Source organism: Benincasa hispida, chromosome 6 (assembly GCF_027475165.1).
Source record: "Benincasa hispida cultivar pf3 chromosome 6, pf3_genome.v1.1, whole genome shotgun sequence".
Lineage (NCBI taxonomy): Eukaryota > Viridiplantae > Streptophyta > Magnoliopsida > Cucurbitales > Cucurbitaceae > Benincasa > Benincasa hispida.
Genome location: NC_143483.1, coordinates 16,160,793 through 16,188,426, shown reverse-complemented (window position 1 = coordinate 16,188,426; position 27,634 = coordinate 16,160,793). Strand labels below are relative to the sequence as shown.

Genomic DNA, 27,634 nt, shown 5'->3' with positions numbered 1-27,634 from the left:
CTGGCGAATTACGACCCGGAGATTGAGAGAACATTTCAAAGGAGATTGAGAGACTGCCAACAACAACCACAATCCGATAAAGAAGAGATGGCGGAGCAGCCTGGAAATGGAGCACCAAATGATAATAATGTCATGGAGAATCCAATTCTGCTGGCAAACGATCGCAATAGACCCATTAAGGACTATGCTTCGCCAAACCTCTATGATTTCCCTCCGGGAATCATGAGGCCTGCACTCGACAGAAGCAGATTCGAAATGAAACTGGTGATGCTGCAGATGATCCAGACTGTAGGTCAATTCGAAGGAAGGCGTGGCGAGGACACGCACGCCCACCTCCGAAGTTTTATTGAAATCTGCAATACTTTTATGTTCCCGAACATCTCTGCTGAAGAAGTTTGACTAACGTTGTTCCCATTTTCTCTCTGTGATCAGACTAGGAAATGGGCGTATTCTCTCGAGCTGGGAGAGATCACTTCTTGGGAATAGGCAGTGGAGAAATTTATGAAGAAGTATTTTCCACCTACCGAGAACGCCAGACGAAGGAAACTGATTACAAATTTTGAACAAGACTTGGACAAATCGCTCAGTGATGCTTGGGCGAGGTTTAAAAGGTTGGTATGGAACTATCCACATAATGGATTACCAGACTGCCTTCAAATGGAGATTTTCTATCATGGTTTGAATCCCGCTACGCAGACCGTTGCCAATGCGACAACCACTGGTGGTCTGCTTGATAAAACATATGATAAGGCGAAGAATATCTTAGATTGCATCTCTAAGAACCATGAAGATTGGAGAGAGAGCGACCAGAGACTGAGACCCAAAGACACTGATGAAAACAACGGTGCTATTGCTTCTTTACAAAACCAGATGACCGCAATGATGAATTTAATCCAAGGAATTATGATCAGCAACCCAACATTGGAAAGTGGGCAAATCAACGCAATCAGTCAAAACACTACAAGGTGTGCAACTTGCGGCAATGGACATGCGATGGAAGATTGCCCACAAAATCCACAATCTGTATACTTTGTGAAAAACAACCCCTTTTTAAACACCTGCAACCCTGGGTGGAGGAACCACCCTAATTTTTCTTGGAAGAATCAACAACAAAATTTTCAACCTGTGGCGCAGAAAGAAGAGCCACTAGGATTCTTTCCACGCAACAACGATCAAACGAGCAATCAAGCAAGTAGCTTACAACAACTACCACAATCCTCTTCTTTGGAGAGCCTATTGAAGCAATACATAGAGAAAAATGAGACTGTGCATCAAAGTTAGGCCATGTCCATCCACAATCTTGAATTACAGATGGGCCAGATTGCGAGTAAGGTGAAGAGTAGACAGTAAGGGGCTCTGCCAAGTTCAACTGAACTTCCATGCAACCCGAAGGGATCAGGTAAAGAGCAATGTCAGGTTGTGACATTGCGCAGTGGGAAGACTGTGGAAGGAGAAAAGAAGGAGCATAATATAACATCTTCCATTGCGGCTGAACCTGAGATTGCGGTGACGCAAGAAGAGGAAAGAGAAAAAGAAGTTGTAGAATCGGAGGTTGCGTCGACCTCAAAGCCAACTAAAATGGGAACCGTGAAAGTTCAGTTACCCCCTTTCCCGCAGAGACTAAGGAAGAAAAAGAATGAAGAGGTACAATACCAATGCTTCTTATCTATGTTAAAGCAATTACATGTTAATATTCCTTTCAGTGAAGCGATTGAGAAAATGCCTACATACGCCAAGTTTCTGATGGATATGGGTACTAAGAAGAGGGGAGCTGGAAAATTTGCCACAGTGGCATTAACGCAAAGTTCCAAATCCATAATTCCACCGAAGATGAGCGATCCTGGGAGCTTTACCATGCCTTGCTCCATAGGAGGGCTCTACATCGGGCAAGCCCTATGTGACTTGGAAGCTAGTATAAATTTGATGCCTCTGTCAATCTTTAGACAATTAAATGTGGGGCAACTTATGCCCACATCAGTGACTCTCCAGTTGGCCGACAGATCTCTGGTTCATCCAGAAGAAAAGGTGAAGGATGTGCTGATAACAATTGACAAATTTATCCTGCCAGTTGACTTCATCATTTTAGACTATGAGGCCGACAAAGATCTGCCCATCATTCTGGGGTGACCTTTTCTATCCATGGGTCATGCCCAAATTGATGTGCATAAAGGGAAAATCACTTTAAGTATCAACGGACAGAAGCTCAAGTTTAATATAATTCGTGCCATAAAGTTTCCGGATGAAGAAGACCTGCAAGATTCTGATGATGACCTGAGTTTGATTGAAGAAGAAAAGATTGATGAAGAGTATGAAGAAGAGGATGTCAGCGCATCCGTTGCTGCCTGCAATGCGATCATAACAAAAATAAACAAGGAAAAAGAAATGATCGCAAAGCAAGAAGTAAAACCAACTGAAGAAAAAAAACAATGCAACCTTCCTTAGTGGAGCCACCAACACTTGAATTGAAAACCCTACCAACCCATTTGAAGTGGGGCAGAATGAGAAGCTACCAATTATAATTACCTCTGCGTTCAATGAAGATCAGGAGAATGCGTTGCTGTGCATTCTCAAGAAGCATGTGCGAGCAATTGGCTGGACGCTCGCTGACATTAGAGGAATTAGCCCTACATACTGCATGCATCGCATTCGTCTTAAAGATGACCACAAAGCAATAATTGAACATCAACGCAGACTTAACCCTACAATGAAGGAGGTCGTCAAGAAGGAGATTATCAAATAGCTAGATGCGGACATTATCTATCCTATAACAGATAGCACATGGGTTAGTCCCGTGCAATGTATGCCGAAGAAGGGCAAAATGACTGTAGTCCTGAATGAGAACAACTAATTAATACCGCAAAGGACCATCACTGGATGGCGCATATGCATGGACTACCGCAAACTGAATGCGGCCATAAAGAAAGATCATTTTCCTCTGCCATTCATCGATCAAATGCTAGACTGACTAGTAGAGAATGATTTTTACTGCTTCTTGGGTTATGCCAGATACAATCAAATCATTATAGCTCCTGAGGATCAAGATAAGACCACATTCACCTGCCCATATGGGACATTTGCTTTTCACCGCATGTCGTTTGGCCTCTGCAATGTGCCAAGCACGTTCCAAAGGTGCATGATGGCGATCTTTTCAGATTATCTCGAGGACTCTGTGGAAATATTTATGGATGACTTCTCCGTTTATAGGAACACTTATGAAGTCTGCCTAGCCAACTTAGAGAAGATTCTGAAGAGATGTGAAGAGACGAATCTGGTGCTCAATTAGGAAAAATGTCATTTCATGGTAAAGGAGGGTATAGTGTTGGGACATAAGGTCTCCCAGGATGGGTTGGAGGTGAAAAAAGCAAAGATTGAAGCAATTGAAAAACTTCCACCTCCAACCAGTATGAAGGCTGTGTGAAGCTTCTTAGGGCTTGCTGGATTTTACAGACGATTCGTCAAGGACTTTTCTAAGATAGCACGACCATTAAGTGCATTGTTAGAGGCTGACAAAAAATTTGAGTTTGACAACAATTGCCTCAACACATTTCGAGTTTTGAAAGATGCGTTGATTACCGCACCCGTGTTGATTGCGCCGGATTGGACACTGCAGTTTGAAATCATAAACGACGCAAGCGGGTATGCGATGGGAGCAGCTTTAGCGCAAAAGAGAAAAACAATTTTGCATCCCATCGCATATGCGAGTAAAACATTAAACCCTGCTCAAACAAATTATACCACCACAGAGAAATAACTCCTGACAGTGATTTTAGCGTTGGAAAAATTTCGGGCATATCTGTTGGGAACAAAGGTACTATCCACACGGATCACTCGGCGATCAAATACTTAATGACAAAGAAGGACACAAAGCTGAGGTTGATCAGATGGGTTCTCCTCCTTCAGGAATTTGATATCGAAATAATTGACTAAAAGGGGACAGAGAATCAAGTTGCAGATCACTTATCTAGACTGAAAAATCCTGAGATTGACTGTAATGAGTCTGAGGTGAGTGTCGTATTCCCGGATGAGCAGTTGTTTCATATAGAAGAATTGCCCTGGTCTGCGGACATAGTCAATTATATGGTTTATGAGAAATTTCCTAAAGATTACACCTACCATCAACAGAAGAAGTTCAAGAATGAATGCAGACACTATTATTGGGATGATCCAAATCTCTATAAAAGAGGTGCAGACCAAATTATTCAATTATGCGTACCAAATGCTGCTCAACAACGCATATTGTCACAATGCCACGACTCACCATATGGTGGGCACTTTGGAGGGCAACGTATTGGAGCCAAAGTTTTGCAAAGTGGATTCTTTTGGCCTACATTATTCAAGGATACAGCTGACTACACAATGAAATGTTATCGGTGCCAACGCATAAAAAATATTTCATGGACAAACGCAATGCCAATGAACACTATCTTGGAGCTTGAGTTATTCGACCTATGGGGGATTGATTTCATGGGGCCATTCCCTCCCTCAAATCGTAAACACTATATTTTATGGGCCGTCGATTATGTCTCCAAGTGGGTAGAGGCAATAGCATGCTTCGCAAGTGATGCGGTGGTAGTCTCCTAGTTCCTGAAGAAAAATATTTTCGCTCGTTTTGGCACTCCTCGTGCCATCATAAGTGATGAAGGATCCCACTTTATCAATCACAATATCAATGAGCTGTTGCGCAAATACAATATCCTCCACAAAGTGGCCACCACATACCATCCACAAACGAATGGTCAGGCTGAAGTGTCCAATCAAGAAATTAAGCCGATACTTGAGAAGGTAGTAAGTCCTTCACGAAAGGATTGGGCAACAAAGTTTGACGATGTGTTGTGGGCATATCAGAATGCATTTAAAACACCAATAGGTATGTCCCCGTATGCGTTGGTATTTGGCAAGGCGTGTCATTTTCCTTTGGAGCTGGACTGTGGGTAGTAAAGAAGCTGAATTTTGATTTAAAGAAGGCAGGCGAGGCATGAAATACGAAATTGGTCGAGCTAGAAGAATGGAGGAACAACGTATATGAAAATGCAAAGATTTATAAAGAGTGCACCAAACGCTGGCATGACCAACGCATATGCCGTAAGGACCTCCAAGTCGAGCAAAAGGTCTTACTCTTCAACTCACATCTGCGGCTCTTCCCGGGAAAACTAAAGTTGTGTTGGTCTGGACCGTTCATAATTAAACAAGTATTTCCGCATGGTGCGGTTGAATTATCAAATGATGACGGAACCAACATATTCAAAGTCAATGGCCAACGAGTAAGGCATGTCATGGAGAAGGCTGGAATCGCCAAGTCGGCTCCGTGGAACTAAAGAACTTTGAATAAAGAAGGAAGTGGGTTGTCCCTACGTTATCAAATGATCGAACCTCATCAGGGACGCAAGTTTTGGGAAACATCGATTCTTCAACTCTTCTCCACTATTCGGAATTTTCACTATATCCTTTCAATCTTTATCTACCCTTATTTTACTACTTCTATTTCTACAAAAAAAAAAAAAAAAGAGATTGCGATGACGAGTTTTGTTTTGTTTAAAATAATTTGGCCCTCTCTCTGTTTGTTTCTTGCAATGATCGAGGCGCTGGATTGCGGAGATGATACGTGAAGAAGCCTCTTATCTGACTCCATCACCGCAATCTAAAGAAGAGAGATCGCCGCAAAGATGGATGTGACAATACACAATGCGGATGTCAGAGAAAAATTTGGGGGTGTATTCTTCCTTATCTTTATTTCAAATTTTGCGTAATCACATTGCATTTTAGCTTTCACAGTTTTATCACCGTTTCCTCTTTGATTACCGTAATCATTTGACGTAGATGAATTTAGTACTTACCGCATTTTGTTTCTTTGCCAAGTATGATTTCAATGATGAAAAATATGCTTCTATTTCTTTTGTATATACTAAAGTCAACTTAACTTAAGATAGTCACCTCATAAAATATTTCTAGAAGTTAGGGGTTTGCTAGCTTTCTTTCAAACTCTCTTTACAACGCATTCTAAGAACATCACATGACTTATTTTAATCTTTTGGCAATGAGGAGATTGCCACATTTTAAATTTGGGGGTGAGGTATTTATTTTCAACCTTGCTATTTCCAATATATATGTATATATATTACGAATAACAACTCCACTGTCAACGCATTGGGAAACCTATGTTGATAAGAGTTAAGTTGTGAAATGCACTTACCCGTAGTTAGATGTCCACATGACACACGTGGGGGCAAGCCAAAACAAAAGTAATTCACGAGGATCAACGCATAAATAAATGACCACAGACTCCATTGGCAAATAGGTATGAGTTTAGTCTGAGGAAGAGTGCATTGCTCGTAGTTGGATGTCAGCATGACAACCGTGGGGGCAAGCCAAAACGAAGGCAAGGTACTTGGATCAGCGCAAGGTCAGAAAAAATATCAACTGAGAAAATTTTTTGTGTAAGGATAAAATCATTTGACACCCCGGTAGAAAATTTTCTTTTTGAAATAAATCATGCGATGCTCCGGAATTTAGTAAAGTCCTTTTGAAAGGTAAGCTTGCAATCTCTAGGTCTTCGAAATATTTTAAGAAGAGACTTGAATAAGACTTAAGAAAATTCTGGTATATAGGATTTGAACGGAGTATACTTGAGAAATCTAGGAAAAGAACATTGCGGCTGACTTGTTAAAGGAATCTTTAGCTTATGCTTGAAGACAAGCATTGTTTAAATTTGGGGCTGTGATAACGGGCAGAAATGCATGTTATCATAGTACTAAGTTCTTAAATAATGTTGTATTACATTGATGAAATATATTAATTTGCGTCCATTAAGCATCAATTTCATAATATTGTGGTCGCATGCATTCAACGCATTAGAATAGTTGATTTTTGTATTTTTGTGCAGAATATGCGTTGACGCAATGCAAGAATTGCGATCATAGGAAATCATTGGTCGAGTGCAACTTCATTGCAAGGCTTTGCGATGGTCGTGCTCACAAACATTCGCTCGAGAAAGATCACCGCAACTTGGTCAGCGCAACATGGTGGGCACATTTGGGTGAAAGGCCAATTAAGCGCGATGGGACAAAAAACCGATGACAGTCGAATCCAAATTAAGTTGACAGTCGATAACGGTCACAAAGTACATTCAGCTTTTCGGTGACAATTATTCGGCGCATCAGTTAGGAATTAAAGCTGTCCCATCTGTACAACCATGAAAGAGAAGCCGCCTTTCACAGTGGATACTCTATACATACCAAGGGCATTCTTTAGAGAAGGGGTTCACCGTTTTTAAATTCTTTTGTTCCACAAGTTCATGTCGCTGTCCATAGGTTTCCTTTTCATTTTAAGGCAAAGTAAGAGAAGAGTGGTGGCGCCGGAGATCATTCAGGAAACTCGAGAGAGAATCTTGAGGCGTAGGAGTAGAAAGCGAGTCGACTCTCGCGAGAGCGAGATTATCATTTTGAGCACGAGTAGAAAAATAGTGTAAACGTCTGGCAGTAAGAGATTGCTACCAGGCTCTTTATTCTATACTTGCATTGTTATTTTGTACTCCATCTTCATATTTATACAATGGAAGTTCTCTTTCTACATCTGTTCACTCTCTTAATATGCATGAGTAGCTAAACTAGTCGAATGGGTTGAGAAGAACTAAGTTAACATGACCTAGAAAGTTCATTGCGTGCGATTGTCTTGTTTTATGTTGTGCAAAATACCCTTTAGAGTTACTCAAGAGAGAGTCTAAAGAAAGAACCTAATGACTCGAGAGAGCTAGATTAGAATCTAGACTTGATATTATGTGGTCGTCTTATTTGTGTTGTGTTATCCTATCATCACATAAATAAGAATAGAGGCTTATGTGTAGGTCTTATAGACTTATCGCACATAGCGCATGCATTCTAACATTAGAAGATATAGCATTCACATCGAGAGATGGTTTACTATTGTATGCATGTTGCATGATCGCAAAGCATGAACGCATTCTAGGAAGTGTTAGCCGAAACCCTTCTCAACCCGTTCACCGCATATTCATCGCATCTCCTGTTTATCAACTCTTTTCAAACTCCGTCGTATTTATTTATTTTTTTTATCAATGCAAACAACAAACCCAACGATTTATTTATTTACCGATTACCACAAAGTTCTTCATAAAAATTACCAACGCAATCTGTTTTCACAAGTCCCTGTGTTCGACCCTGGACTTACAAGGAAACTCAGAGGAATTTACACTTGGATTCCGCTGGGAGAACTTGAGTGCACAATGCATTGGCGGGAGCAACCACATTGTCATCTTTATTGTTTCGACGTTGATTACTGCATTTGACACTCCCAAATAATTCTGTTGATTTGCCATCTTCCGAGCATTGTTCCTTTGTCTTCTTTTCTTGTTCGCTCCTTTTCTTCTGTGAAAAGTTCTCTCGACCTCTGGGTCAAATAATAGCTCAGGCATTTAACCTTCGCTCATAAAACGTTTGCACCTCTTTCACATATAGGGATACAATACACCAAAGTGTTTATTTTGCAGTTGACCACAAGATTTGTCGCATGCATTAATCCTCCATCTAATGAGCAAGTAGTTGATCGCATGCGTCAGGATCTATGAGCCTGCACTAGCAGATCCTTTGTCAAACATTCAAAATGTTGACCATGATAGCAGTGCTGACATCTTCCCCTACTACGTCAGAGATGACGATTTATCAAAGTGGGAATCCTAACAAGTGTTAGCGCACAACTCTATAAATAGTGCCTTGTCGCCCATGGGGAGAATCATTCAGAGACTTTGATATTTTTACCTGAGAACTTCTGTCTTCAACCTTCATCCTAATTCATTATCAGAGCTTCACCTAAGTAAGAGTCTGAGAGGGCATTCTCCATTCACATGACTATCTTGTCACCAACAGTGTTGACATTCATTTGTTGGAAGCAAGAAATTGCTGACAATCACCCTTCCCCTTATTTCTTTACTGCTATTTGTTATTGTATTGCATACTAAGAGATTATTCATTTTGTAGACAATGATTCTTTTTCTATCTTTATATCATCATGACTATTTTCATCATCTTCTCGATCTTTGCCTTCACTCTTTCTTTTATCATGAGTAACTAATCTTCATGGGATAAGGGGGAAGGTCAATGCTTTGAACTAAGTTGAACCTTTAGAGGTCAATCATGTTTGCTTAGTGTATAACTATTTGAATGCTTACCTTTGATCGCTTATTGAGCTAAGCATCTATGACCACCTGCTCGAGATGGTAAGTCGTTGTGGATCTCACTAAGCAAAGTAAAAAGTATTTATAGAGATAGAAATAACATTATGCTCAAAGCAAACATCAATCATGTGTCATAGAAATATGACAAGTTTGGCTAGCCATCGAGAGTTGTGCGATGAATAGGTGTTGCGAGCTGGGGTTGTCTTTTGAGTTGAGCTTAAGGATGCGGCATTGATCTCCCCCAAACTCTGCCTTCTTCGTACATTTCTTACACGTTAAAGTTGTCGTCTATCTTAAGTTTTCTCATAACCAATCTCAAAGTAGTCTTTGTTTGATTTGATCTTTCATCGCATTACTTAGTTTATCGCATTCTTTTTTAACTCCACTCTGATAATATTAGTTTACACCGCATTCACACACTAACCTAACATTCATTGTACGAATCCCTATGTTCAACCTCGGCTTACACGGAGAAACTTATAGTTTGTTTATACTTGGCGGACTATAAGAAAACTTATGACAAGTGCATGATTAACTACAATTCGACGCATAAAACGAATATCGCATGGACACTCTAGTGTAGTTCACGATTGAGAATTTGCATATAGAATTATCGCAAACATGTTGTATAATAGCTCAGGCATTGAACCTTCTCTCATAAAACATTTGCACCTTTTTCACAAATAGGGATATAATACACAAAAAATCGAGACCTGCAAAAATTAGAAACAATCATTTTAGTGCAACATAGATACTGCAACTCGGCAACGACCCCAAAAACTTGACGTGTTTCTTTTGATGCATTGAAAATAATCCTGTGCTATGCCTTCTTAAACTTATTAACGCATTGTTTAAACCCAACAATAGAGTCCTGGTGAGTCTAGGGTCAAACTTAAGGATTGCTTTCTAATGAGGCGTGAAATTTTTGTTTCGATCTTAATGCGATTTGTTGCCAAATATGTGGTGGATTGGTTTATCCACTCTATCATTAATACTAAAATAAGTGAATAAGGATGCGGTGATTATCACAACTTAGAGTGAAGTAGCTTGCAGAGAGAAATGTAAGATTCCAATGAATGAAATAGGGTTGAGAAAAGTTTCTAGAATGAAATAGGGTTGAGAAAAGTTTCTACTAGCACTTCCTAATTATTGCATAAGCCATGCGTTCAAGCAATGTACTCATAGTCATAAACTACACTTCTCAATGTGTTTAGCCACAATATCCTATTTTTAGGATGCATGCAATGAGTGTTTCATGCAAAAGACATATCTTTATTTCTAAAGGTATTTCGTTTCTTATTTAATGAGATTTAAAATCCCTTGCTTTTACAAACAATGATTAGTTCTATTTAAAGCAATCTCTCGATTTATTAAAATAGTTTATGAAGAACACATTAAACAAGTTAAACACAAATTTATGTTTACTTAGTACATGTTAGTTTCATTTTCCTCAACCCATTATGAAATTAGTTTCTCATGTTTGGTGGTAAGAAGATAGATAGATAGATAAGAAAAATATGATGGCATTCATATTGATAATGGAAGTTTTTCAACTTTATACAACAATGCAAATATTAATGAAAGTATAAAACAAAGAGATAAAGATAAAAAGTCAAGCTGTAGATTGCAATCTCTTGCACTTCTTCTAGCTCCTTGGATGACTGCTTCATGGTGATTGTAAGGGTGGTGATGTGTTCCTTCCTCTTTTACAGATAGAAATCTTGTGCTTTCACTCAAGATTTCTTAAGTGAAAGCTTGGAAGAAAGTGTTTATGGACGAGGAATGGAGATTTTTGCAGAGCTTGGCCAATTTCTTGGTTAAGTCTCTCCTTTTTTTTTTCAATTTCAATCATGTGGGCTATTTATAGGCGTCAATAAGAAGTTTTTTCATCTCTTACTAATGATTAGGGACACCATGCATTAAATTCCATGCCTTGTCGCACTGTCTACGTCGCCTTCCTCACATCAGAAGTTCACTAGCTCTGTCGCGAACCTTACACTTCAGCTACCAACTTGATTTTTTTTATTTGACCTCCACCGCCCATGCGTCTATTGTATTTAATATCATCTCTTCTTATTATGTAGAACTATGCAATTTCCAGTTGGATGTCAGGATTTTTCTATGCGTTCATGCGGCTACAACTTGCTTTGTCACTTTGTTTTAAGTAGATTTCTACATCAAAATGCACAATTTTTATAACTTTCAAGGATTATGAATTTTGCATTCTTCTGATCACATAATGTGATTAATTGCATGATTTTCTTGTCAGGCTAACATATTTTCTATGATTTTTTGTAACTGTTTTAGATAAAAGAGGTAAAATAACTTGTATTTCTACAGATGATTAGTCATACCATTGACTAAGAAATTGTATATTTAAATGTTAAGTAAATCTCATTTGCATATTAATTGTCTTCCACTAATAGAAGATAATTAATCACTTGTCCTCAACACTTGAAGTGTCTTAGGATACTCTTCCTTAGACTTTATGAGTTTTATTTTACAATGATACACTATCATTCTATTTGAAGTCATGTATCAAATATTTGACAACAATTTTATAAATGTAAGATGCTTGAGACAACCTTAACATTATGTCCTTAAAATCTTTATTTGGACATATACTTAGTCATTTTAAATCATCCATTTGAAATTGGTTTGGTAGTTGAACTTAAATTTTTATGTTACATTGAAGTTTTACATGATTCATAATGAGTAATAAGAGATCAATATAAAATATGAGAAATACCCACTTAGCATTTTATAACTTTCTTCTCTGTACAAGACAACTATTATTTATTCAAAATCATGGGTTATGATACTTTTATCAAATCCTATATTCAGAGATTCTAATTGTGTAATTCATTTCACAAATGAACATATACAATTATGCAATTCTTTCAAAATCTTTGAAAAACCTCTAGATATGTATAGATGCAATAAGTTTCTTTTCACAAAAGAATTTTATTTATTAATTTTACATAACTTATATGTAAAAATGAATCAAATAATGATTAAAAACTCTATTATGGAAAAAGGTGAAAAAAATGACCCACAGTCTAATTACCTTATGTTCCACCTATTACCATGAGTCTTAATTTGAAGATTTATACTTTCTTATCTACACTTTCATGTCTGTTTTGTAGATACGTTCGTATCATATGGATTTTACCCTATTAAGAAATTTTACAAATTCAGACTGAGTTGGAGTACATAGATTTTGTCCGTTTTTGTAGATACATTCATCGATTTTACCCCATCAAGAAAATATACAAATTCAGAAAACCTATCTCAAAATCTATGATTTTGATATATTAATTCTTGTCAACATTCGTCTACTTTGTCATGTTGTATGACAAATTTGACTTATTGTAAGTCATTGTAAAGGTTAAGTGATATAACTCTTCCAGAACTTTTGAGGTCAATAAGACTTAACTTTTACTTGTCATCTAATATGACAACTTTGACTTCAATTAAGTCATTGTAAAAGTTGAGTCATCTCATAACTCTCCCACTACGAATAAAACATATCTAGTTGACAATTAATATTCATTTGACTTTCAAATGTAATTAAATAGTAGACAATACTTATTAACTATTAAGTGGGTTTACTTAGAATTAACTCAACAACACTATCTAATCTTATTATAGATTCATAATCTTTTATTTGAAATTCCTTATAAAAATAGTATTTGTCACACAAATACATTATTTTATTTAAGATTGTATAAAAGACGGTTTTGTTTCTCCTCGAGGACAACCTATATTTAGGCATATCTTTGAACATATATTCCTTTTTAGTTTGTTTCAACATGTGTGTCTTAACATACCCAAATCTTGAAAAGTAGTAAACCAGTTTTACATCACTTCCACAATCCAAAATTGTTTCCCAAACAGTTTTCAAGGGAATAATGTTCATAATACAATTTCTATTGCATGTCCTGACCAGGGGTCCGACAATGATGTTTAATTTATTAATGATGTAATCATGTCTAAAAAAATACTCATCATTAATATGACCAAGTTAAATAAGGTCATCTTTCTCCTTTTGAAGCACAATTTCATCCAAATTGCTTCAAGTTGGGATGTAATCCCATATTCTATCAATTAGGTTTCGTATGCAAAGAATTTGTACTTTCGATTATGATCATAATGTATTGATAGAATCGCCTAATTGATTTTCAACTTTAGTCTTATTTTTATGGAACTTTTCAAAATAAGACATAAGTTGCATTTGATAAAGATACTTATACTCTAAATATTCGTCAATCCCATTGATGATATATTTACAATGTTATTTGGTTCTTACCTTCACCAAACCTTTTTGGATCATAATGTGTAAGTCTAAAATATTCTTTGGTCTTGTAGCCTTATCCAATAAGGTTCGATGACTATCTTGCATAAGAGGCAATTTCAAACAGGTAAAATAGTTTATTCTAACCTTTAGAAAATTACCTGTATTAGTCATTTTATTCCTATTAAAATTGATGATAATCAACTTTAATTGCCAAAGCCAAGTATCTTTTTAGGAGAATGTAATCTGTCTTTAAGTTCTGAATTCATTAATCATGAATTTCTCATTGTAGCATTTATATTTGTATATGTTATCATTGTAACACATACAAATCGTGCTTATCTTAGACTGAACATATTTTCAAACAAATATTCAAAAATATGCTTGATTACTTCGACCATTCATGCACTATAAATCGTCCAGTAATAAAGTTTTGAGAAATTGAATTTCTCTTATGGTGATAAAGCACCATTTTTAGAATAAGTAAAGATTATGACATCCTAATGTCTGTCACTACACTAACTGAGATGTACTTCCCGATGCCAACATGTAGAAACTATTTACATCATTAAGTATTTTCCAAGAATTACAATTTAATTGTAATGAAGAAAAATTTTGATAATGAATCATTATTTAATTATCTAGGTCAAATCTTTATTCTTCACCAAGAATCTAGTAAATCAAATTTACCTTTTTTTTCTTTATTTTTCTTCCTATTAAGGTATTTAAAAAATTCCTCATAGTGTGACTTCCTAAACAAATTTGAAAATAATTTTCTCATACAACTCTAATCATATGGCTTATATCTCTATAATTATTATAATAGTTTTGGGACCATTTCGATAATTATCTCAATTAAACTTATATTGACTTTGAAATCTCATATGTTATTGTCTTTATCATTTATCTTCTAAGTTTGACATATAATATGTCGATTAGAAGATAAACATAAGTTCTCTCTAATTTTGATTCATCAATCAGATAAATCATGAACAATTCGTTAATTAACAATCGGACTTCGAGAACATTTCTCGATTAAAGACAAAAATCAAACACTGCCATTAATATGGTGTCAAGGTACTTTTCCAAATAATATTTTTTTTTTCTCAATTTTGACTTATATCGGTATTTCAAAATAAAATATTAGAGAAATTGGCAAATCATTTAAATATAGTATTTAATCAAATACAATCAATTATCCATTCAAGTTTAGCATATAAATAAAGAAGAAACCCTATACATTTAATATGAATCTTATTCATAATAATCATTTCTATTGCTAGGATACTCTAGTGATTTAGAACAAGAGCCACCGAAAGGTAGTTAGTTATTCCTTCACTAGATTGAGACGTTCTCATCCAAGAAAACATTAACTTACTTAATGGTTTCTTGTAAGTATAATCTTTCATTTTAGATCCTATAATGCCATCCCAACAAGCCTGCCGAAGGGAAGGATAATATTGGTGCAACACCATTTTTGGAGTTCACCCTGATATTGATCCCATGCAAATACCTTCGGAAGGGAGGACACTTCTAGGGTACCACAAGACCGAGCATAAAATCTCATGTTGCAAACTAATGAAGGAGACTGTAGGATATGTTTGATCTCACTTACTATAAATACTGTTTCTATTCACCTTGATATTCATCTATGCAAATACCTTCTGAAGGCATGATATTTTCGGGGTGCCATGAGGCCGAATATAAATCTCACGATGTGAAGTTTTACGGAGAGCGTAAAAGAAATGACATTTCATATATATCTTTATGACATATCATATATATATTTTCTCCCACTAAGTATTTTAAAAATAGGATTAATTATTTAGGTAAATTTAGGATAAGTCATTTATCTATGTGAATATCATTTTCCTAATATAACACTCATATTGGACAGTTTATTATGTTTTAATTTATTAAACACTTTAATAAACTAATACAATGTTCAATACTTAATAAAATATTGTTTAATTAAACTCCTAGGTTTGGTTCCGATGTAGGGATATTCCCTTACGGTTAGCTTAAACACCCCAATCCTAAATAGAACCTTCCTAGATAAAGTTTCCTTATAGACAATACTTTATTATTAATATTTTATTTTCTTATTATAATCATAATTAAAATAAAATAAAATATTTATTTTAATCTAATGTCATTAGAAATAAAATTTAAACATTGACTAATTGCAAAATATTAAAGATCTAAATAAATTAATTAATCTTATCCTCTCATTAGGCTAGCATGCAATTTTAACCTAAGTTTTACATTGATTAAACATACAATATAACATTTATATCTATATTAATGAATTAAAACTTATTATATGCATTTCATCATATTATTATTAACTAAATAAAACTATTATATATTAATTAATAACTATCATATTCTATGGATATTAATTTCATTAACATTCATAATATAACCCTTAGATTAATATTAATGAAAACTATATGGTAAACATGCTTTTAATCCTATCTTAAAACTTATAATATCTCTTATATTATAAACATATAAACTATATAGATAATATCACACATGTACATATTTTAGAAATTAACCTAAATTTTGAATATAATAATTATATTTAGATATGATATATGACATACTTAATCTACACAACAAAAAAAGAAAAAAAAAGAAAAAAAAAGAAAAAAAGAAAAAAAAAAAAGAGTCTCTTTTTGTTTTTGTAATGTCAAGTGTTACTGTTCTTGATGTTTTTAGAATGTCAAGACATCCATTGTCAAGAATGCAAGCGATCTCGACAAGAGAAAATGTCAAGATATATTGTACTTGACATGTTAGAACTGTCAAGAATATATGCGTTCTTGACAAGGAAAAATGTCAAGATATATGTTACTTGATATGTTAAAAATGTCAAGAATATAGATGTTCTTGACATGTATAAAATGTCATAAATATGGGTGTTCTTGATGAGAATAAAATGTTAAGTGTAGATGTTCTTGACATTTTCTACTTGTCCAATATATCTATATCTTGGCACATTTAGCTTGTTAAGTTTGTTTGTGATTTTTTTTTTTTTTTTAAATTGAAATATAGATGTTTACTTATAAATTGCTCATGTATTCTAATCAACAATCACTTTTGATATATATAAGACAAACATTCATCATTCAAATAAACAACACACATTTTCAATCTTATCAACCAAATTCCCATGAATATCTTTAACAAAAGTTCACTTCAACATTATCAATGTATTCCTTACAACCTCATGAAGGATTTCTAAGTTAGAAGAATATGGACAATTCTGAATAAGAATATAAAGAACAATTTCATCATTGTCAACTCCATATGAATAATTTTGAAAGGATAACTAACTATCAACCCCATATGAACACATTCTGAAAACAAAAATCAATCCACCCTCCCTCCATATGAACAATTCCAAAAAATTACACTTATCAATCCAATATGAAGTAATCCTAGCCAAATCTCGCCCCTCCATAATAATAATGTAGCCCATCTTGAATCCATCTCTTTTAGCACCTACATCGATTAAAATAACATATCAAAACCACACCATATAGGTTGAAATAACATGGAGGAATAACATTTGTTATTTGATTGAAAAATCTCGTATACATAAACTCCAAATTTTCTAATACTAATTTACCCACCTAAATGCCATCCACATTGTTTAAAGAAATAGAGAACATCCTTATTTAGTATGCACTATTAAAAAGTTGCTCCTATGATTGACATGACCAATAATTAAGATAAAGTCAACTATGATCGACATGAGTAATAGCAATAACACATTCCAACAATAAAAGAAAAGTCGGAGAAGATTGTTAATTAGAGGACTTTTGAGAAATACCTTAAACCAATTGATGACATTGGTAAAGCATAAAATTCCACAAGTTACAATTGGAAGATAAAACAGAAACTAGCACCAACAAGTAATATTCGAATTGAGTTAGCAAAATCAATCAAGTAGCCAAAACCATTACTTTGAATTTTTTACATACCATAAAGTTGCAAACTATGACAACAAAAAACTTGAGTATTTCTTAACTGATTGTTCATTGCAAATTGAAAACAAAAGAAAAGTCAGAGAAGTATACAGTATCTTGAGACCTTATCCGCTTGGCCTTTGTTTCTATTAGGATCGAGACTAGGTGTAATTGTTAAAGATGCCAACACAGCCAGCCACGTCACCAAAGGAAAATTCACTCAGCAGCTCCATCAGCAGTGCAAGACTTCATAAATTACAGTCTTACCTCTTTACCAAAAGAATAGGATGGATACAACAAGTGTCTAACCTTTTTTGTTGAGTTATTTTTGCATTCCCAAATTAGGAATTCCATATTGTATAAATACAAACACCTATGTACATTTCAAATACAAGAAATCATAAAGGAAAAGTTGGCTTGCCACTGTCTTGTATTGTTTGCCTGATTGAAATTATCGTTTATCTTTTCTGATACTATCGTCTACCTCTTGATGCCATCGTCTACACGATATCATCTATCATCTACCTCCTGACGTTATCGTCTATCTCTTGACGCAATCTTCTACCTCCTTCAGACGTCATCGTCTACCTCTTCTAAACGCTATAGTATATCTCTTGACACTATCGTTTACCTTGTCTAAGTGCTATCATCCGCCTCTTGACACTATCGTCTACCTGTTGATGTTATCGTTTACCTCTCTAGCACTATCGTTTACTGTCCCGTTGTATACCTCTTCAAATGACAACGAGCACTTCGACTTCCCGCATGAGTCTGCCGTCTCGTTCAACCTCACACTTTAACTGTAATTGCTCTTACAGTGTTCTCAGCATCGACCTCAATGGAAGTCCCACTCATGGCTTTGATTTGATTTGTTGTCGTCTATTTTGGACATGATGAAATCTTAAATAGTATCTTCATCTTGTGGAAAAATCAGTACCTTCTACCATTGCGAAGAAATGAGATTTAAATAATCCGATTCATTCAAACTTGTAGTTATTTCAATCACGATCCATTTGAAATAACACAGACAAAAATTTCCTTCTATAAAACATTATAACACAAAAACTTCCTACCATCTTTTAAGGCGCCACCTTGCATTTACTGCCCTTCGTGATGAATCCTGCAGATATACGAAGAAGAAAAATAGTGAAGATAAAAAAAAAGGTTGAGAGAGGAAGAGCGAGCAACGAAGAGATTGGGAGTATACCTGTGGAGAGCAACAACATAACTTAAAGAATAAAAAACAATAAAACATTGTTTCCTCTTTCTAGAACAAATAGGAAAAAACCTCAAGATTAAAACAGATCAAAATAGAGAAAGGGCTCGAACTAATAGAACTTTCAAAAATTTTTACGAGATCAAAATTAGTGGACGCTTTGCACAATTTTGTCAGTAGTGAATTCAGTGCCCTTAGCCTTGTCTGTAGAAGCACGACCCTTAGCCTTATGATCAAGTAAGTCCTCACTTCATCACGGCTACGTGCATCGTCACAAACCTTGACGGGTCAATTGCTTGTTTATCCTTCGGATGCAACTGCCTGCTTATTCATCCATAATATTATTTCATATTTTAATCTTCAAAATTCTATTCTAATTCAAGCCATTATCTAACTAGATTTCCTTCTATGAATTTGCTCATAAACATCTTTACTCTCTTACCTTAGAACTTAAGCATCAAATTCTTCTAGATTGATTGGAAATCTTCAAATATCTCAAGCTAGCCTGAGGGTTCTTCAACTCCTTCTGAGCTTTAGATGGTAGTACTCTCTGAATTTGGCCGAATAGATTTCTTCTTTGTAAGGCCTATTTATATTTGGGCTTGCATGAACATCTAGCTTAATTAAATGCCACCTGACATGATAATCCTCAGTTAACATTTCTAAGACTACCACTTAGTCCATTTAGTCCACTAAGTTGAGTGCTTAACTTAACTTCATCACATAAGGCTTACGATCACCTAAGCCTTTTCCTGATCATCGCTCACCAGCCATGAGCGCATCGCCTTGCATTAGGCATTCCTTGCAAGCCTTGCCCAATTAATCTTTCCTTCATCCACTTCCATAACCTACTTTATCGCATCATTTGAGCGCCACAATCATCGCATCAGTCTGTGGCAGCCTTACATGCGAACCTTTAAGCCTCTCGGCCGATACTTATCTCACGACCCCTCTAGCACTCTGCTTTAAGATCCCCTTAGAGTGCTCGCCTAGGCAACTTGACTGCTCGCATGCTGCCTATACATGGCCTTTACTAACAACGTAACTCATGGCTCTAGTCGCATACACCTTTCCTTGACCTCAGCCAGCTTTTTACTTGGCCGATAGCCAACTTAGCCTCCGACCTTTTGCATGCTTCATGGGCCATGTTTAGTCATAATTTCCCTTCCTTACATACTTAACCACATAGCATTGTAAGAACTAGCTGCATAACTTAACATCATATATACATACTTACAAGGACTTAAACACATAATTAGGAAGACTTAAGCATAATTAATTAGTAAAACAAGTTTAGGGATTTATAGTTGGCGTCCTTAACATCCTTTATTTTTGCCCATAAAGTTTGATGTCTCAATCTCAACTGCTATGGATGGTTGATTCATTTGGGTTTATCCCCTCTAACCAATTTATTTAAAGCATTATTAAGAGATGATAATTGGGCTTTTAGAGAACTTACATCATTGATTTCATATATCCCTACTGCATTGGTGCTGGATCCCTTATTGGGCCAATTATAGCTTATAGCTTCCAGTTCTAGTAGAAGGGCATATGCTGCAGAAGTTGCTTTTCCAAAAATTGATCCCCCAATAATAGCATCAAAGATGAATTTCGTAGAGTTGGCCAATTCATTGTAAAATAGCTGGATCTGCAACCACTCTGAATATCCATGCGTGGGGCACCTCCTAAGGAGATTCTTCTACCTCTTTCAAGCCTCAAACATCTTTTCATCAGGTAACTGATGGAATGTTACAATCTTTGATCTCAATCTCTATGACTTGGTGGGAAATATTTGTTCAAGAAAATTTGTGCCAACTCCTCCCAAATAATGATGCTGTCAGATGGGATGGTCTCTAACCAATCATTGGCTTGATCCTGCAAAGAAAAAAGAATAATTGATTGATGTCAAAAAGTGCATATTTTTACTATATACTTTGCTACTTTTCTTTATAAATGTAGAACTTTAGCTGGACCTCTAGATTCCCTATTTAGATAAAATGAACAAACACATGCCTTGAATTATCTAAAGTTGATTTAGAGTGATTTGGACTGATTTTATAAGCTTTTACTAAGATTCTTGACTGTTTTTGTAAAAATCTCTCTTGACACGTCAGACGATGTGCCCGACGATCCAATCGCATCAAGGAGCCCTAATTTTCTATATTCATGCCTAGTTATTCTTGTTTCTATTTTCTCGGTCAAAGTTGTTATTCAACGCCTAAAATGATGGGAAAATGTCCAGAGTATGATTTTAGATCATTCCTTAACCACCTTGTCCTATATAAAGGAGAAGAAGCCTCTCATTTCAAGCATCAACTTTCCATCGAACTCCATCCATCTTCCATCCAAGAAATTCATCCCACCTTGGTTGAAATCTCATCCTTCCAATGAGCAAGCTTCAAGAATGAAAGTCCCTCCAAGGATTGAGCACTCTAGGTTACTTTTACCTCATGAAAACATGTGACGTAAGATTTTTCTTTGAAAGAGGAGAATCACCCTAGGGAAAGATTGAGCGAGCGAGAGATTGTCACTGGACCGTTTTTATTATATTTCCAACATTTATTCTAATTTCTTTTTTCATTTCTCCATCTTTATTTCTTTCATTTGTTGAAAATTTATTTTGTAATCATTATTTCTGAACTAATGAAATCTATTAACTGGTTCTTAATCATGAGCTAAATTTTCTAAAGGATTCAATTATGTTAATACCCTAGGGTTTTATGGCTTGAGCAATGCTTTGTTTCATACCTGTTTGACTTTTCCTTTGTAGATTTTTTGGATAAATATTGATAAGTTAAGTTGATCACTTAATTTAGCAACCTAGTGGAGTCTTAATATTAAAAAGGTTAGATAGATATAAACTTATTTCATAAAGAAATATAGGTCTAAAAGTCTAGAAATAAGACTGTCATGTCACCTTAGAAATAAAGGCATCATAGGGTAAAGGAATTGCATGTAATTAAACTAAGATCCAGCTAACCATATGAAGGAATTCTAAATAGAGATCCTGTAAGCAGCGGAAATGGATCGTTCTAAATTCCATTAAGAATGAACACAACAATCATAGTCTAACCGGAAAAGAATAGATTATGTAAAATTATAAAATTACAGCATGCTTCTTAATAAAGAACAAAAGGATAGAGTATGCATACATTTGAAGAACTTTTCTTTAAATATCCCTCGATCGTTCTCCAATGCGTCCAACGAAGCACTCTAACGCAACAAACAAAACACAATCTCAACGAATGTCTTAATGCACCTCGATTCCAACCGAGTCCAACACGATCCTCAAATGGACAGGAACACCACCACAAGTGATACCTTCGTATTCTTGATGTGAGAATCCAGAAGTTGTGGGCTCTGTATGATCTTGGATTGAGGAAGACAGGAGGTAGATGATCGAGTAAGTGGGAGATGAATACTGTCTATCGTATAGACGATGTACTTGATCATTTAGAAGATGAAGCCTATCATATACGCTTTACTACACGATCGTGTAGCAATGATCAAGCGAGTAACTACCGTATAGTTCACTCATAGCTCGATCGTGTATGCTCGCAATGCTATCGCTTAGTAAAAAAACTTTTTACTTTATAGCCTTTTTTTGTGAGATTTTTCTGAATGAATCATCTTTTTAATTTTGGAAAACAATTTTTCTTTTATCTCACGGTTACCATAAAACTGCCAATAACCTCCCACTCAAATCGATTGGGATTTAATATGAAGTGTTCATATTATAATTATATAATATATTATCATATAATTAATATATTATAAATAAATATAATAACCAACTTATCATATTATATTTATAACTTATAGCTTATAGTTTTAATATTTCATCATATGAAACATATAAACCATAGTTTTTTTTTTCTATTTTATGATATTTAATATAAATCATATTTATATTAATTCCTCAAATTAATGTATGTAATACATCATATCAATTATATCATTTATAATTAAAATTTTTCTTGTTAATTTGAACACTTCAAACTAACCCAAAATCTGATTCTCAACTTGAACCCATTGAGCTACCAAGAGGACATTATGAACCTGTACCTTGAAGCTCCAATGGTACGTGAATAACTGACTAAACTCTTTAATCATAAGATCCACCATCCGTTAACTGTTGATCACTTCACTAAAGATCGACAGCTGAACTCTTTGCACTACAGATATATTTCTGTGTCCAAATGACCAATTAATAGTGCGATGACCCTTCACAAATCGCTCGTAAGTACAACTGGGCCAATTTACTATTTTGCTCCTATAGTTACATCTAACTCCTTAAGTATCACCAATTCCTCTAATGAACAATAAGTCATAGTCCTACTATAACTGAGTTCTCTCTTCCAAAGAGAGGGTGTGGCCACTATGTCCAAGACCCAGAATCAGTCCTTAAGGAAGCAATTTATCTACTTACCCCTGCTTCGGGGAAGGAGTGAATTCCGTCTTGTGTAGCTGAGTTCCCAGCTCCCCAATCAGACGAATCCCTTAAAAGGTAGGTTTGTTGAGTTGGCAATCTGGCCACTCTCACCCATACCACTCTTAGAAAAATTTAATTGAATAAATAGTTTCGTGGGATTCGACTCTTGGAATACTCTAAGATTTATCACATCATCGATAGTGTATGGCTGCACTTAGTAGTGTACGGTTGCAGTTAGTAGTGTATGCTTGCACTAGACCATATTTATTCTCATTTTCATCACTCGTACACATTTAGTCGACCAAGTTTTTGACGCCGTTGTTAGGGACTATTTCAAATTCAATTTTTTATAAATTGCAATAAGATTACAACCACATTATCTCTATCTCATAAACTCTTATCTTTGTTTGCTTTTCCTTTGTAGGTTGAACTTAATGCACAAGCAAAAGAGTTTATCATTTTTGAATTAGATCTATTGTTTGATATGATCCACATAATTCCCTTACACGTCAAGCAACATCATAAAAAAATTTGGTTATCCATACAAAAAAATGAAAGCATTGAGGATTCAAAGGAGAGCGTGGAGATTATAGAAAACTCACCTAAAAAACAAATTAAAAAAAGGAACAAGAAAAGGAAGTTGCAGTGAACCATGCTGCCACAACTTCATAGCAAGCAACATTCATTGCACTTTTGCACCCAAAGGAAAGTAAAGAATATTATACTAGGCTTACAAGAAGCATTAAAAAGACTCAGGGAAAGAGTAGAAGAGACAATAATGGAAGATGAACAAATGCAAAACAACTACAAATTAAGAAGCATGAAAATAAAGATAGTCATGATCAACCTTAATTAACAACCTGGTTAATAAGGTTTAGCTAACGATTCTAATATTACAAATATGGTTAACATGCAATCTTTTCTAATTGATATTCAATCTAACATATATCTATGATGTGATAAAGCACAATAATATTGAAAAATATTCAAGGACAAATATCCATAGAAAATACTATTATATTAACATAAATCCATAATTAAGTTCATCAATACCCTAGAACTAGAACGTTTAGGCATACATCAATGCTACAAATTAATTCTCATACATTGGAATCATCATAAACAATAAAGAAAAATAAAGGAAACAAAGAAAAGCCACTCTTAAAGCCATCTCCGTTGTTGAAGCCCATCAATCTCGCCTCGATTCGCACATTAGGATCTTGAACAACCTCCAATTGACCCTATACTTTTCTTCACCTTCTTTGGACTAAAAAAATCTCTAAGACTCAAAATTTCATGGTGTGGTCAATGATTTCGGTAGCCAAAACCCTAGGGGATTAAAAAGAGAAGATTTTCTTAAAATTCCAATATTGTTCCAAAAGTACCCTAACGTCTGGCACTACATTCGTTTGCCAAAATGTAACGTTGCACTCTGTGGAACATAGTGGCGTTATCTCATTTTCCCCCTATCGGGTTTTTACACTGAGGTTAGCACCGCTGTGCTACCCTATTTTCAACATTTTCATGTTTTCTTCCTCTTTTCTTCCCTTCTTTAAATCTATGGCCCATGTTTGACTTCTTTAGGCATTTTTAGGCTCCTTTTGGTACTGAATCTCCTCATACATAACCCTGAAGTCCACTAACAAACGCATCAAATCTAACAAAATTATATAAAAAACTATCTTAAATCAAATGCTTTAAACACACTATGTACTAAGCCTAAGGCTATAATGCACTCTATGTACTTCAAGTTTTTCTATATTAAGCTCAAATGTGAACTTAATAAAGGTGTCTTTGTGAGAACCAAGGTCGAAGATAAGGACTTTATACTGAAGATAGATGTTGAACTTAAAGATTGAATTGGACGTAGACACAAGTTAGTTAAATGAATGCATTGATAAGTGTTTCTATGGCTAAAATAATAAATTAATTACAAGCTAAGGGGGGAGTGGATGAAATAAACGTAGAGAGCGGTAATGGAAATGTGATGTGTTTAGTGTGTGAATGGTGAAGTGGTGAAAATGTGAGTGGTGAAAGTGATACGTGGAATGAAAGGTATACAATACAAATAAAAGCAACATGCGTTGAAAGGTATAGAATATCAGTTGATAAAGTAGGGTTGAGAAGGTTTGCTAACATTCATCTAAGTAATGCATAAAAATCCATTCATGTCTTTAACTTATAAAATGAACCTCTCGGAGTTTTATGCCACATAACTTCTATCTCTAGGATACATGCTCAAGTTAATTTTGGACAAAAGGTTAACTTTATCTCTAAAGCTACTTCTTCCCTTGTTTAATCAATTCCACAACCACTTATCTCTCGAGCAATTAACATTTCTTCTTAAACTGATTGTTCAAATGGATTTAAGCAATAAATTAAGTATATATCAAACAAGATGAACTTCAACTTATAAAAAACTTATGAGAATGTTAATTCATTCTCCCAACCCATTAGAAATTAGTTGCTCATGATGGAAATAAATGAAATTGTGAATAGATAAGAAATGATGGAAATCATGATTTATATTTTTTTTTTCAAAAATAGAGTTTCTAAATCTCAATATCTAAATATATTCAAAGTAAGAAATGGAATAAAAGTGTAGAGAAAGAAATGTCAAGCCGTCAATCACAATCTCTTGCTCTCTTTGGCTCTAGTGTCAGATTGCTTCACTGTGTTGTTGATGAAGGTGGATGGTGCTCTCTTCCTAATCAGAGAAGAAGGTTAAGCTTTCACTTAAAATTCCTCAAAAAGAAGCTCGAGAGGTTGAAGATGATGGAGGATAGAATTTCGCAGAGTTTCGGTCAATCTCTTGACAAAAAGTCCACACTTTTAACTTGAAAACTTTGGATTATTGATAGGCATCAAGTGGAAGTTTCTTAACTTCTTTCTAATGATTATTTGATACCTTTGCATTTAATTTCATGCTTTGTTGTATCAACTTCATTGGCTCTATCGCGACTATCTCAAATCAGCTACTAACTTGCACTTTGATTAGATGGTCACCATTCATGCGTTTGCCATTTTTCTTTCTTCATGATTCTTTTGATGCATGGTCCTTTTGTGCTTGCAAGTTTAGGTTGATCTAATCTTTTTATGCATTCAACAACTGAAACTTTAGTTTTCTTTGCTAATTTCGGCTTCTTTTCATTAAAATCTTATGTTCAAAGATATTAGATTTATAATTTTTAGGATATTAAGTTTTGTAAATTTTTTAACACAAAGCTTTATGTTTTCACATGATTTTCATCTCAAGTTAATGCACTTTCAATTGAAGTTTCCTAATTATTCTAAATAAAGAGCTACAATAACTTGTATTTCTACAAGTTATCAATTGTCTGTTTAGTGTATCTTTAGTATTAGATCATTACTTAATCTATCATGTGAATAGTTAGGTTGCTAATGAGAGTTGATTATGATTAACCACAATGCCATGTTTATTAATTTGGTTTTAAGAAATTCGAAATCAATTAAGTTTGCAGGAGAAAAGATTATTATTGAAAGACAGTCCAGGTATTAGTTTTTAGACTTAAAAACATTTTTGGCATAATAATCCATAGAAATACTTTGCATAACTTAATGAAATAACTAAGGAACGCCCTTGAACACCTTTGACTCTTGAACTTCATATTTATCCATTCTTCCCTTTCTTTGTTTTAAAAAATAAAATCATCATCAGAAGATCATTCTTTAGATAAAATCAACAAATTTCTAGAATATCAAGCCATAATCCGGGCATTTGATCTCTAGAGGAAGATACTCGATTTCTTGACTGTCTTACTATAACTTGACTTATGCATTTGAAGTAACACTGAGTTTGTTGGCATCAAGTTTTTGGCGTTGTTGTTGGGGATCAGAGTAATAGATTTGCTTAATATTCAAAGAAATGGATAGATCCTAATCTAAGGTGCACTTTATTTTTGTTTTTCTTTTGTGAAGGTTGTCTAATCTTTTATCTTTAGATTCAAAAATTGAAAGAACTTTTAGGAAAAATCTCAAAGGGAGCAAGATCAAAATTGAAGAGATGGCAGATGAGGTTGTATAGAAGGCCATTAGAGAATACTTCCAACCATCTTCGCCTGAAGGCCAACTTGGGAATGGCTAAATCCAGATGGCGGGATATTCCACAGAAAACCCTCACAAGCATATTAGATCCTTCTCTGAAATGGGGTAACTGATAATGCAATTAAACTAAGACTATTCCCTTTTTCTTTGTAGGATCAAGCCAAGGATTGGTTGGAAACAATCCTGTTTGAGAGTATAGCTACATGGAAGGAGTTGGCCTAAATTTTTTTAAACAAATATTTTTGCCAGCTATGTCAACTAAACTGAGGCCAGAGATTGGCCCATTCTTGCAATAAGCCTGATGAGCACTTGTGTGAGGCTTGGGAACTTCTCAGGAGGTGTCCAACATATGTGTGGCCCCATATTAACTTTAATTCTCTGTTTGCAGGCCCAAACTACTCAGCATAAATGGTTTTATTCACTTCAAGACTCAAGGAAGATGATATCCTTTAGACTTCAAAATTTT

General features: G+C 35.0%; 1 long non-coding RNA gene across 1 annotated transcript; it reads right to left on the bottom strand.

Annotated features, from left to right (window-relative positions):
- Nucleotides 1–17,706: 17,706 nt before the first annotated feature.
- On the bottom strand, nt 17,707–20,517 carry LOC150035469 (uncharacterized). Its single transcript, XR_016530271.1, has 2 exons — nt 20,131–20,517; nt 17,707–18,575 (listed from the first exon to the last, which is right to left on the bottom strand). It is a non-coding gene; the product is annotated as an uncharacterized LOC150035469 (long non-coding RNA).
- Between the last annotated feature and the right edge of the window lie 7,117 nt (nt 20,518–27,634).